We start from the raw sequence: 10,642 nt of genomic DNA, 5'->3' as shown, positions 1-10,642 counted from the left end.
CAGAAAGAGGCCCTGGAGGACAAGCTGGCGGCAGCTGAGAAGGCTCAGGTGCTTGACAGGGAGGTGGAGAAAAGCAGACAGAGAGGGAGAGACCTCAAAAGAAAAGTCCATGTTATGGAGCAGGAGAATAGGAGTCTTGTCTTGAGCAGAAGAGGAGTCTTGAAGGAGATGAGCCAGGCCCTCGCTGCCCAGCGAGAGACTTCGGGGAGCCTGGCCGGGGTCAAGGCGACCCTCCTGGAGACCGCCAACGCCACCAGGGAGGCAGAGGACCACATCAAGGCCCTGCAGAAAGAGGCCCTGGAGGACAAGCTGGCGGCAGCTGAGAAGGCTCAGGTGCTTGACAGGGAGGTGGAGAAAAGCAGACAGAGAGGGAGAGACCTCAAAAGAAAAGTCCATGTTATGGAGCAGGAGAATAGGAGTCTTGTCTTGAGCAGAAGAGGAGTCTTGAAGGAGATGAGCCAGGCCCTCGCTGCCCAGCGAGAGACTTCGGGGAGCCTGGCCGGGGTCAAGGCGACCCTCCTGGAGACCGCCAACGCCACCAGGGAGGCAGAGGACCACATCAAGGCCCTGCAGAAAGAGGCCCTGGAGGACAAGCTGGCGGCAGCTGAGAAGGCTCAGGTGCTTGACAGGGAGGTGGAGAAAAGCAGACAGAGAGAGAGAGACCTCAAAAGAAAAGTCCATGTTATGGAGCAGGAGAAGAGGAGTCTTGTCTTGAGCAGAAGAGGAGTCTTGAAGGAGAGGAGCCAGGCCCTCGCTGCCCAGCGAGAGACTGCGGGGAGCCTGGCCGGGGTCAAGGCGACCCTCCTGGAGACCGCCAACGCCACCAGGGAGGCAGAGGACCACATCAAGGCCCTGCAGAAAGAGGCCCTGGAGGACAAGCTGGCGGCAGCTGAGAAGGCTCAGGTGCTTGACAGGGAGGTGGAGGAAAGCAGACAGAGAGAGAGAGACCTCAAAAGAAAAGTCCATGTTATGGAGCAGGAGAAGAGGAGTCTTGTCTGTGACAACTCCGACCTGGAGAAGGAGAGGAGCCAGGCCCTCGCTGCCCAGCGAGAGACTGAGGGGAGCCTGGCCGGGGTCACCTCCACAGCCTCGGTCACACAGCCTCAGAGGGATGCTAGTGGGAAGAAGAAGAAAGGGAAATTCAGGAAATTCTGTTCAATGGTGAAGCGCAAGGTAAAACAGAAATATACAGTGAATTTATAAGAGAGCCACATTCCACATAATTTCACATTAAGGAAATGTAATGTAAAGGTAAAGTCTTACCAGTTTATCGTAAAACAACAGACAAGCTATGCATTGTTGTTGTAGGAATACTGGGGTTTTAAGAGATATGTTCTGTCATTGATTCTTCTTCTGTAACAACTGATATAGTGCAAGAGGACCAACCAGGCTGGTGTCCAGCCTCCAGCCCCAGGACAGGAGGACATCGAGGTTGCCCACGACGATGGACAAAGCAGAGGTAAGTCAACATGTAGAACACATAGACCTAGGACATACTAACCAGACGCCTGATCCTGGATGTCCTATTATAAGGACGGTTATTCAGGAGGACTCAGTGCAGGACCCAAATGGTACAGGCATTGCCCAACCCTATCTAGTTTCACCCCTCTATATAACGAAGAAGTTTGAACACACTGCACCAATCCTGAGATTGCCGAACATTGGCGCTGTCTGGCGAACGAGCCCGCGTTCATACCAGTGTATCGTTCGCCGGACAGCGCCAACGTTCGGAGGTTTCCGAATGCGAACGCGAACCGGCACGGTTCTTTGCCGGTGTGAAAGCCCTATCAGAGAATTGAATTCAAAGTACTCCCAATTGTATACAAATCACAAAATGGTCTTGGTAGACTAATCAGCTAATCATTCCAAGAGTGAAAACAAAACACGGTGCAGCAGCTTTTAGTCACTCTGCCGCATGCTCCTGGAACTCCCTGAAGAAATCAAACAGGCCCCTAAAAATATTTAAATCTAAGCTAAAAAAATGTTTTGCAACAGTAATGGTTAAACACTAACACTTCGATCTATGTCTTTTCATCCATTATCTATTATCTTATTAATTATCTTGTTAAATGTTTATCCATATATATCTATTCTTGTAATTTAAAACATATGTTACGGTACATGTGGGAATACGGTACATGTGGGAAAACTAGGGTTAGGGTTAGGTGCTAGGGTGCTAGGGTTAAGGTTAGGATTAGGGTTAGGGGTAGGGTTAGGGTTAGGGTTAGAATTAGGGTTCGACATGCCAGCATGTACCAAGTCACCCTAGCACCTAACCCTAACCCTAGTTTTCCCACATGTACCGTATTCCCACATGTACCGTAACACATATATATATTTTCTTACTATCCTCCTCTTGGTATTGTTCAATGCTGTATGTAAAGCACTTTGAATTGCCTCTATTGTATGAAATGTGCTACAAATAAACTCACCTCGCCTTGCCTATGTGACACCAGATATGAGGGTATCACATGTCTTGCCAAACTTTGGCAAGGAGGATTATGGCCTCTTGGTGCGAGGGATCTGCACCAAACTGCTGGTGAATATATTTCCCGCCATATCTGCGAGAGACCTGAATGAGAAGAGCATACGCGTCACAGAGTCGGTCCTCTCAGACTTCTGCGCAGCGTCACGCATCCCACGGACTCAGGAATACCCTCGGGGTCTGGACATCTACAAGATCTACATGGATGTTCACAAGGAGCTTGTGCAACAGTTCGGTGGTGAGGAAGGCCTCAAGATGGCGGCTGAGTCCAAATATCCAGCAATTGTCAATGTTTTGGAGACGTCATTGACGACGGAGCTTCTTGGTGCGTGTGGTGCAGCACAGGCAGCCAAGAAAGGAAAGAAGGGAAAACTATTCTCTCGCTGGAAGGTATATTACACATACTGAATCTATATCTTTCAAAATGTTAATTGATAACACTGCCTTGTCTTTAACTAATTGATACAGAATTACACATTTATATTCATATGTGTAGTATTTTAGTTTGTATAATTGCATTGCTTTATTGGGATTGATAAGCTGCAACAGGTATGGCATTTCCATTTGCACCTTTTCTCAACATTCAGGGCTCCAAGAAAATAGACGGCAGTCCTCCGAAATCGATGAAGAGCAAACCTCAAAGCTCTTCCAGGCCTGTATCCTCTACAGCAGTGGTCTTCAACCGGGGGTCCGCAGAGGTACTGCAGGAGGTCTGCCAATTTCTGTCATAATAATTGACAACTTTCACCAAAATAATCAGTGAGAATTAAAAAATATAACAAAAATGATATTGAGTAAGGTACAAGAATTAATAGGCAATAATAAGCTACGTTTGACAAAAACAATTTACAAAATAAATGATGCCCATGATTCTAGAGTCTAACATAACGTCAGCTGGAGAAAAAACACATTGCGAAACACATTGCGAAATTAACGTTAATTAATAACTAGCATAACGTTTCTAATTTAGTTACTAGTTTGATAATAACAAACCCGCCTCTTTGCTTCTCTATGCGCCACATTCCACATAATTTCACATTAAGGAAGTGTAATGTAAAGGTAAAGTCTTACCAGTTTATCATAAAACAGCAGACAAGCTATGCATTGTTGTTGTAGGAATAATGGGGTTTTAAGAGATATGTTCTGTCATTGATTCTTCTTCTGTAACAACTGATATAGTGCAAGAGGACCAACCAGGTTGGTGTCCAGCCTCCAGCCCCAGGACCGGAGGACATCAATGATGGTGTCCAGCCTCCAGCCCCAGGACAGGAGGGCATCGAGGTTGCCCACGACGATGGACACAGCAGAAGTAAGTCAACATGTAGAACACATAGACCTAGGACATACTAACCAAACGAATGAAGTATTCTATTCTGTAGCTATAGGCCTGGTGAAGCTCATATGAACTCTCTCTCCTCTCTCTAGCGGCCAGCCCAGTGACAGCTGAGACGCCGCCTTGTGAGGAGAGCGGAGCTTCAAAGAAACAGAAGCGTTCCCGCCTCCAGAGGATGCTCACATCTGTGAAGAGCCTTGGGCTGCTGAGCTGCGGTCCAGGCAGACGGCCTCCGTCCCCCCAGTAACCGTCTTCACGACGATGGACACAGCAGAGGTAAGTCAACACATAGAACACATAGACCAAGGACATACTAACTAAACTAATAAAGTATTCTATTCTGTAGCTATAGGCCTGGTGAAGCTCATATGAACTCTCTCTCCTGTCTCTAGCGCCCGTCCTCCAGAGGACGCTCACAACTGCAAACAGCCTTGGCCGGAGCTGCTGCCCACCGTGAATAAAAAATAATTTGGATTGCATTCCTTTTGCTTGTGCATTTTTCATATCTTATGAACTTGTTATGCTGAAGATTGTGTAACTAGATAAGTGATCTTAAATATCATAGCTAGAAGCAACTGCGATTACAGCAACAAATATAGTAGCTAAGCATGTTTACAGCTATGCTTGAGGCAATATCCCAATAGAAATGTAATCATAACAAGAATCATATACAAGAATCATATACAAGAATCATAACAAGAATCATGTACAAGACATATAATGAATCATTAGAAATATACATGAGCTAGAAATGGTAGGCCTACTGAAGAAAGATGGTCATCCATTCTCCCTCCCTCCCTGATACTAAACAACAAAGTAATTACTATTAAAGTGTTTATTACTATACATGTATTAACTTTAACTTTATGAAGCAGTTTAATTGGAGTTGTGTTAGCCACATAAAGAAAATACATATCTAGAACTGAATTATGAAGGTTACTATGGGATTAGGTTAGACTAGAGAGAGAAGGAATGAGGATTGTGTTACAAGCAATATCCCCCTACCTGGTCGTACCCTTAAATGTCCACTAGATGGCAGGCATGTATCAGCATAAAGCAGGGGTCTACAACCTTTTTTCATCTGAGAGCTACTTTGAAAAAATGTAAGTGGCCGAGAGCTACTCATATCTTATTACTTACATTCATTCACATAACGAATTATTTTGTCTTTTTGTCTCTTTCAAAAAATATTGTGCATGTGTGTAATAAGTGTGTTGACTCATTCCTACCCTTAGTGAGATGACTGTCACTGCATGGAGTCTACTACAGTTGTGTATGCTGGAGTGTATCCACTTAGGTTCACTCTTATAGAGTCATTTAAATGGTCATCTGTCAGGCTTGTTCAGAATGTAGATTTCATTACATTCATATCAGAAAAAGCTGATTCGCAAACGTATGTAGACAAATAAAGCAAATACTTTCAGGGCTGCTTGGTGAATATTCTTATAGTTGTCTGGGTCTACCAGGCTCCAGAAATGTTGTGAATGTTGTTGCGATTGTAGCTGGACATTATTCTGGAGATTTAACCTCCATCTCCATCTCTACAGGATTGACACTGAACAGTTCATCTATCTGCTCTCAGTGTTTCCCCTAGGTTTGCTGCCTTGGGGGGGTGGCATGGACTGTGGCATGGAACCCCCCCCCTCGGTGATGATAACTCAGCATTAAGGGTTGGTTGGGGGTAAGACCCTGCGACATACCAGCGTCATGTCCAGGGGGTGTACTTGTACATCAATCCGCCTCACGCTACAGAAACAGGAAAATCCTGCCCTATGGGCCATTAGGCTCGAGAACCATCGGTTCACAAGGCTACTTATGTGGTCTTGACTACCTGTCCACTTTCCTGGAGCTGGAACTTTTGGAACTTTTTACTTATTGAGCCTGCACTGTTTTATGTATTTTATTGAATGTTTTCTGTTTTCTGTATTGAATGTTTTCTGCCCTAACTGAGCTGTTTGACAACAAAATTTCCCCATTGGGGACAATAAAGGTTTTCAATCAATTCAATCAATCAATGCCGACGGACCGTTGTGCCGACAGCCCTCCCTGCATGTGAATGCTCTCCGCTTCTCTGTTACGGTACATGTGGGAAAACTAGGGTTAGGGTTAGGTGCTACGTCGACTTGGTACATGCTGGCATGTCTAACCCTAACCCTAATCCTATCCCTAACCCTAACCCTACCCCTAACCCCAACCCTACCCCTAACCCTAACCCCAACCCCAACCCTAACCTTAACCGTAGCACCCTAGCACCTAACCCTAACCCTAACCCTAACCTTAACCGTAGCACCCTTGCACCTAACCCTAACCCTAGTTTTCCCACATGTACCGTCTTGTCAGCTCTCGCAGAAATCCGCTAATAAACTGTCGGCATCGTGGTCCGTCGGCACAGCGGGTGGCCCCCAACATAAGAACCAGAGTATTTATAATCTAATAAGAGGTATAAATTGATCCATATCAATTTATAACATTATTATAATTGAATATTGGATTGCTGTGGGCAATGCAGTCAGATAATGTCATTTTGACTTTACTCTCACCTGAAAAAAAATCGTATGTCCATCTATAAAAAACAGACATTTCCAATGCTTCAATCCACTGTCCATGTACTGTAAATATGCCATTATGGTATTACCATGAAACCCAATTCTAGCAGAATAAGAAAGATTGTATATCTACTTTAAGTAAAATAATAAAGTGCATCCAGTTAGCTCTTTAGCTGGCAAGTGTGCAGCAGACTAGCTCATCTAATCACCTCTGAGCTAGCTAGTTAGAACAGGAGACGAAAGGAGACCAGAGGGAGAGAGAGGCAGAGAGAGAGAGAGAGAGTACCCGTTCCCAGAGTCCCGTCTGTCTGAGCTCCCCCCCCCTCCCCGGGTGGCACCCCCCCCCCCCCCCCCCACCTGCCCTCCTCCATCATGACCACCAGAGGAAGCAGTCGCCCCAACGGCACGCTGCCCCAGACCAAGATCTGCCAGTTCAAACTCGTGCTTCTGGGGGACATGGCTGTGGGCAAGTCCAGCTTGGTTCTGCGCTTCGTCAAGGGCTAGTTCGACGAGTTCCAGGAGACCACCATCGGAGGTAAGGGGGAGGAGGGGTTTGGTTTGGTTTGGTTATTTGGATCCACTATTAGATACAGCAAATATGCAGTAGCTATTCTTCCTGGGGTCCTCATACCATACTTTCAAACAATTGTTCATCTTAAACACTTAAATACAGACAATACACTTCCATAACATTCATACATACATACATACATTAGCTCTATTATTTACATTTAACCACTACGCCAGCCAGACCGCTGTGATGACAGCTATGCAAGTTGAGACAATTACTTCTTTTTTTTTACACTCTTTTCTTTATTGATCTATCGATCTATCTATCACACTTTCAAAATATCAAGTTATCTATCACACAATCAAACTATCTATCGATCGATCACACTTTCAAAATATCAAATTATCTATCTTTCACACAGTCAACCTATCCATCTATCTATCTCGTGTGAAGTGGGAACTAATAATTTCCTAAAAGAGGAACTGTCGTTCGGGATGTAGTTTCCGCCTGTGAGCCTTTTTTGACGCGCGTCTTACCATAGCCTGTGTTTTAAGGCTAATTATATCTGACTCAGAAGGAGCTCAACCAAGCAGCGAATTATTTGAACCACATTGATGGCACCGAACGCAAGCTAACATTTTCGAGGCTTAGAACTTTATCGAGCTTCGTGGAATACCCCCCAGCTGTTTAGTCACTTGAGTGACGTTAAAATCACTTCAGGCTTGTACAGTACTTACTTCATGCTGGCACAACCTGACAATATTGATGTCTAACTTACTAGATTGTCTGTTTCCTTTAGCTTCCTCAACTTTACATGTTACATTTTTTTTTTTTTTGTATTGTTGTGTTATGATTATCTGTAGCCTATGCAGACATGATTTGGCAAGGACCTTTGTAGTTTGAGCGTGTATCTGAGATATTGTGTGCAATTAAAAAAGTTATTAAAATGTATTGTGTTCTGTTTTTTTCATAGTTTTGTCAGACAAATACCTCCCTTTCAACAAACACATCAGCAGCATAATGAATTCCTGTCATTCTCACATCCACCAGTAGAGGGCATACAATACAAAACATTCACTGACATGACTGACTACAGTGTAGTCTGTAGATTCTATGTCGTCAATAAAAGTTGTATACCTGACCACAAAGCGGCTATGGTCTGGAAAGAGAGTAGAGGTTTTTGCTCACAGTGGCATAGATGTAGCATGTACGTGTAACCAGTAAAAAAGCACAATGTGGTAGAGGTCAAATGGGTTCAACAGATTACGTCATAAACATGTTTTGGTGGTGGTGGTGGTGGTGGTGGTGGGGTGCGTCATTATCGTGGGTTTAAGTTAAATAACCATAAATGATAAACTATAGTCTGGATCGTGCACACTTTTAAATGTAGGTACTTTTATATCATTATCTTAAGTATTCATAGTATAGCAACAGACAGAAGGAAGCAGCATGGTATATGTATAGTTTAGTACTGGTGTGAATCTGTCCATGCACATCTGTGTGTGTGTGTGTGTGTGTGTGTGTGTGTGTGTGTGTGTGTGTGTGTGTGTGCGTGCGCTCGCGCGTGTGTGCGTGCATGCGTGCCTGTGTGTGTGTGTGTGTGTGTGTGTGTGTGTGTGTGTGTGTGTATGTTCATCTCCAGTGGATGCCCAGCAGATGGGAGCTGAGGGCCCAGAGTTTCAGAGCGGTGTCCTCATCACCGCCAGCTCTTGAACACACAGCACAGTCTCTGAGAACACGAGATGACAGTTGGACAGGAGAGGGGAAGTGAAGGAGAGGAGAGGAGAGGAGAGGAGGGACGACAGGAGAGGAGGGAAGAGGAGAGGAGGGGACGACAGGAGAGATGAGAGGAGAGGAGACAGGTGGAGAGGAGAGGAGGATAGGAGAGAAAGCAGAGGAGAGATGAGTCATACTGTACAGTTTTATGACCTTTTGCATCAGCAGCCTTTCAACCACTTGCACACCGAAGCTAATTGGGCATCACTCAAGGTCATGATGTATTTTGTCACCAAAAACAACAATTTCCATCAGACCCAGAGTTTCAGGCCTGACCAAGGCCAAGCAGTCAAGACAGGGTTAAGACACATCTGGCTTTAATTTAATAGCGTAAAAACCAATCTTGGCTCAAATGCAGGCGCTGGGGGTGGCGTTGGGGGGTGATGTCTGAAATATCAGTGCTATTTTCAATGCCAGAATTGTTCAGCGCACCTGGGGGGTCATTAATAAAACGGTGCTATCTATACTGACTACAATGGAGGCAAAGTCTGACAGAAAGGCTAACAAAAATACATTTCACCCAGTGAAATTCTGCGCAACAGTTCTGCGCAACGGAACACGTGATAACAATGCACACGTGAAAGACGGTTTTTTAAATGTCAGTAGATTTATTAAAATTGAAATACATAAATACTGATATGTACGTAAGTATTCAGACCCTCTGCTATCAAATCAAGTTTTATTTGTATAGCGCATTTCTCACAAGATGCGACTCAATGAAGAAAACCTGACAGGAAATAAAAGAACCAAGAGTCATGGTCATTATTATCCCCCTCAAACAGATCAGGCATCTCAGTCCAGTTAGGGTGTAGTAACCTTCTTCTACAACTGAGTGGCGCTGTCACCCTACAATGATAATAAATCTCTCAGCGACCCACGCAATAATGTATCATAGATGGAGGTGTAGTAACATAATCTTGTAGTCACAATGTTTTAACATTCCGCACATAGTCAAGTTCACTCACAGAAGTTTTGACCTGCCAGAATATACTCGACTCTCTAGCGAAATCCGTTTGTCACTGCGTTTCCCAGTGAGCAAAATTGCGTTGAAAAGACATCTAAAAGACGACTTTCCCCTACGTCTATTCTACATCCGGATTTGGTTGACGTTGCAAGGTCAAAAGACGTAGTTTTTAGGTCGTTGAAAAGACGTGGTTTTCAGGTCGTTGAAAAGACATGGTTTATAGGTCGTTGAAAAGACGTGGTTTTCAGTTCGTTGAAAATACGTTGTTTTCAGTTCGTTGAAAATACGTTTTCAGGTCAAATGATCGACGTCCTGCTTTTGGCCAACCTGATTATGTACGATGTAGGGAAAAAAACAATGCTCCCTCCCATACCTAGAACATTTCTGTAAAAAAAAATCTAACTCTTGAATCAAATCTGCCATACATGTACATGATTTTACATTGGCATAAGAAAAACAAGTACCATTTATTAAATACACATGTACTTTATTAAGCATAACATTTAAAAAAATGCATTGAATACGTTCAGAAAGAACTGCTCCCAAGGCAGAACAATACTTACTAACATTGGAGTGATAGAGACCAGCATGGCCCCTGCGCGTGCAAGGATGACACGCACATTCAGGAAGCTTTCCTTATTTTACACAATTTCCCCACGGGGATTAATAAAGTATCTATCTAATATTGCAAAATACCACAGAATATTCCAAAATATTGCACACAAGAGTTTTTCCCCTGGTAAAAATACAAAAAACCACAGAATATAAAAAAAAATAAAAAAAATACAAATTACCACAGAATATATACCACAGAATATTCCAAAATATTGCACAAAAATCGAGTTTTTCCCCTGGTAAAAATACAAAAAATACAAAATACCACAGAATATTAAAAAAAATACAAAAAATACAAAATACCACAGAATATATACCACAGAATATTCCAAAATATTGCACAAAAATCGAGTTTTTCCCCTGGTAGTCATTGTCCTTTGGGCCTTAGACGTTAAGGTGTAGGGTGAAGAGA

Source organism: Nansenia antarctica, assembly GCF_963989245.1.
Source record: "Nansenia antarctica genome assembly, chromosome: 12".
NCBI lineage: Eukaryota > Metazoa > Chordata > Actinopteri > Argentiniformes > Microstomatidae > Nansenia > Nansenia antarctica.
Note: the sequence above shows the minus strand (reverse complement) of the source record.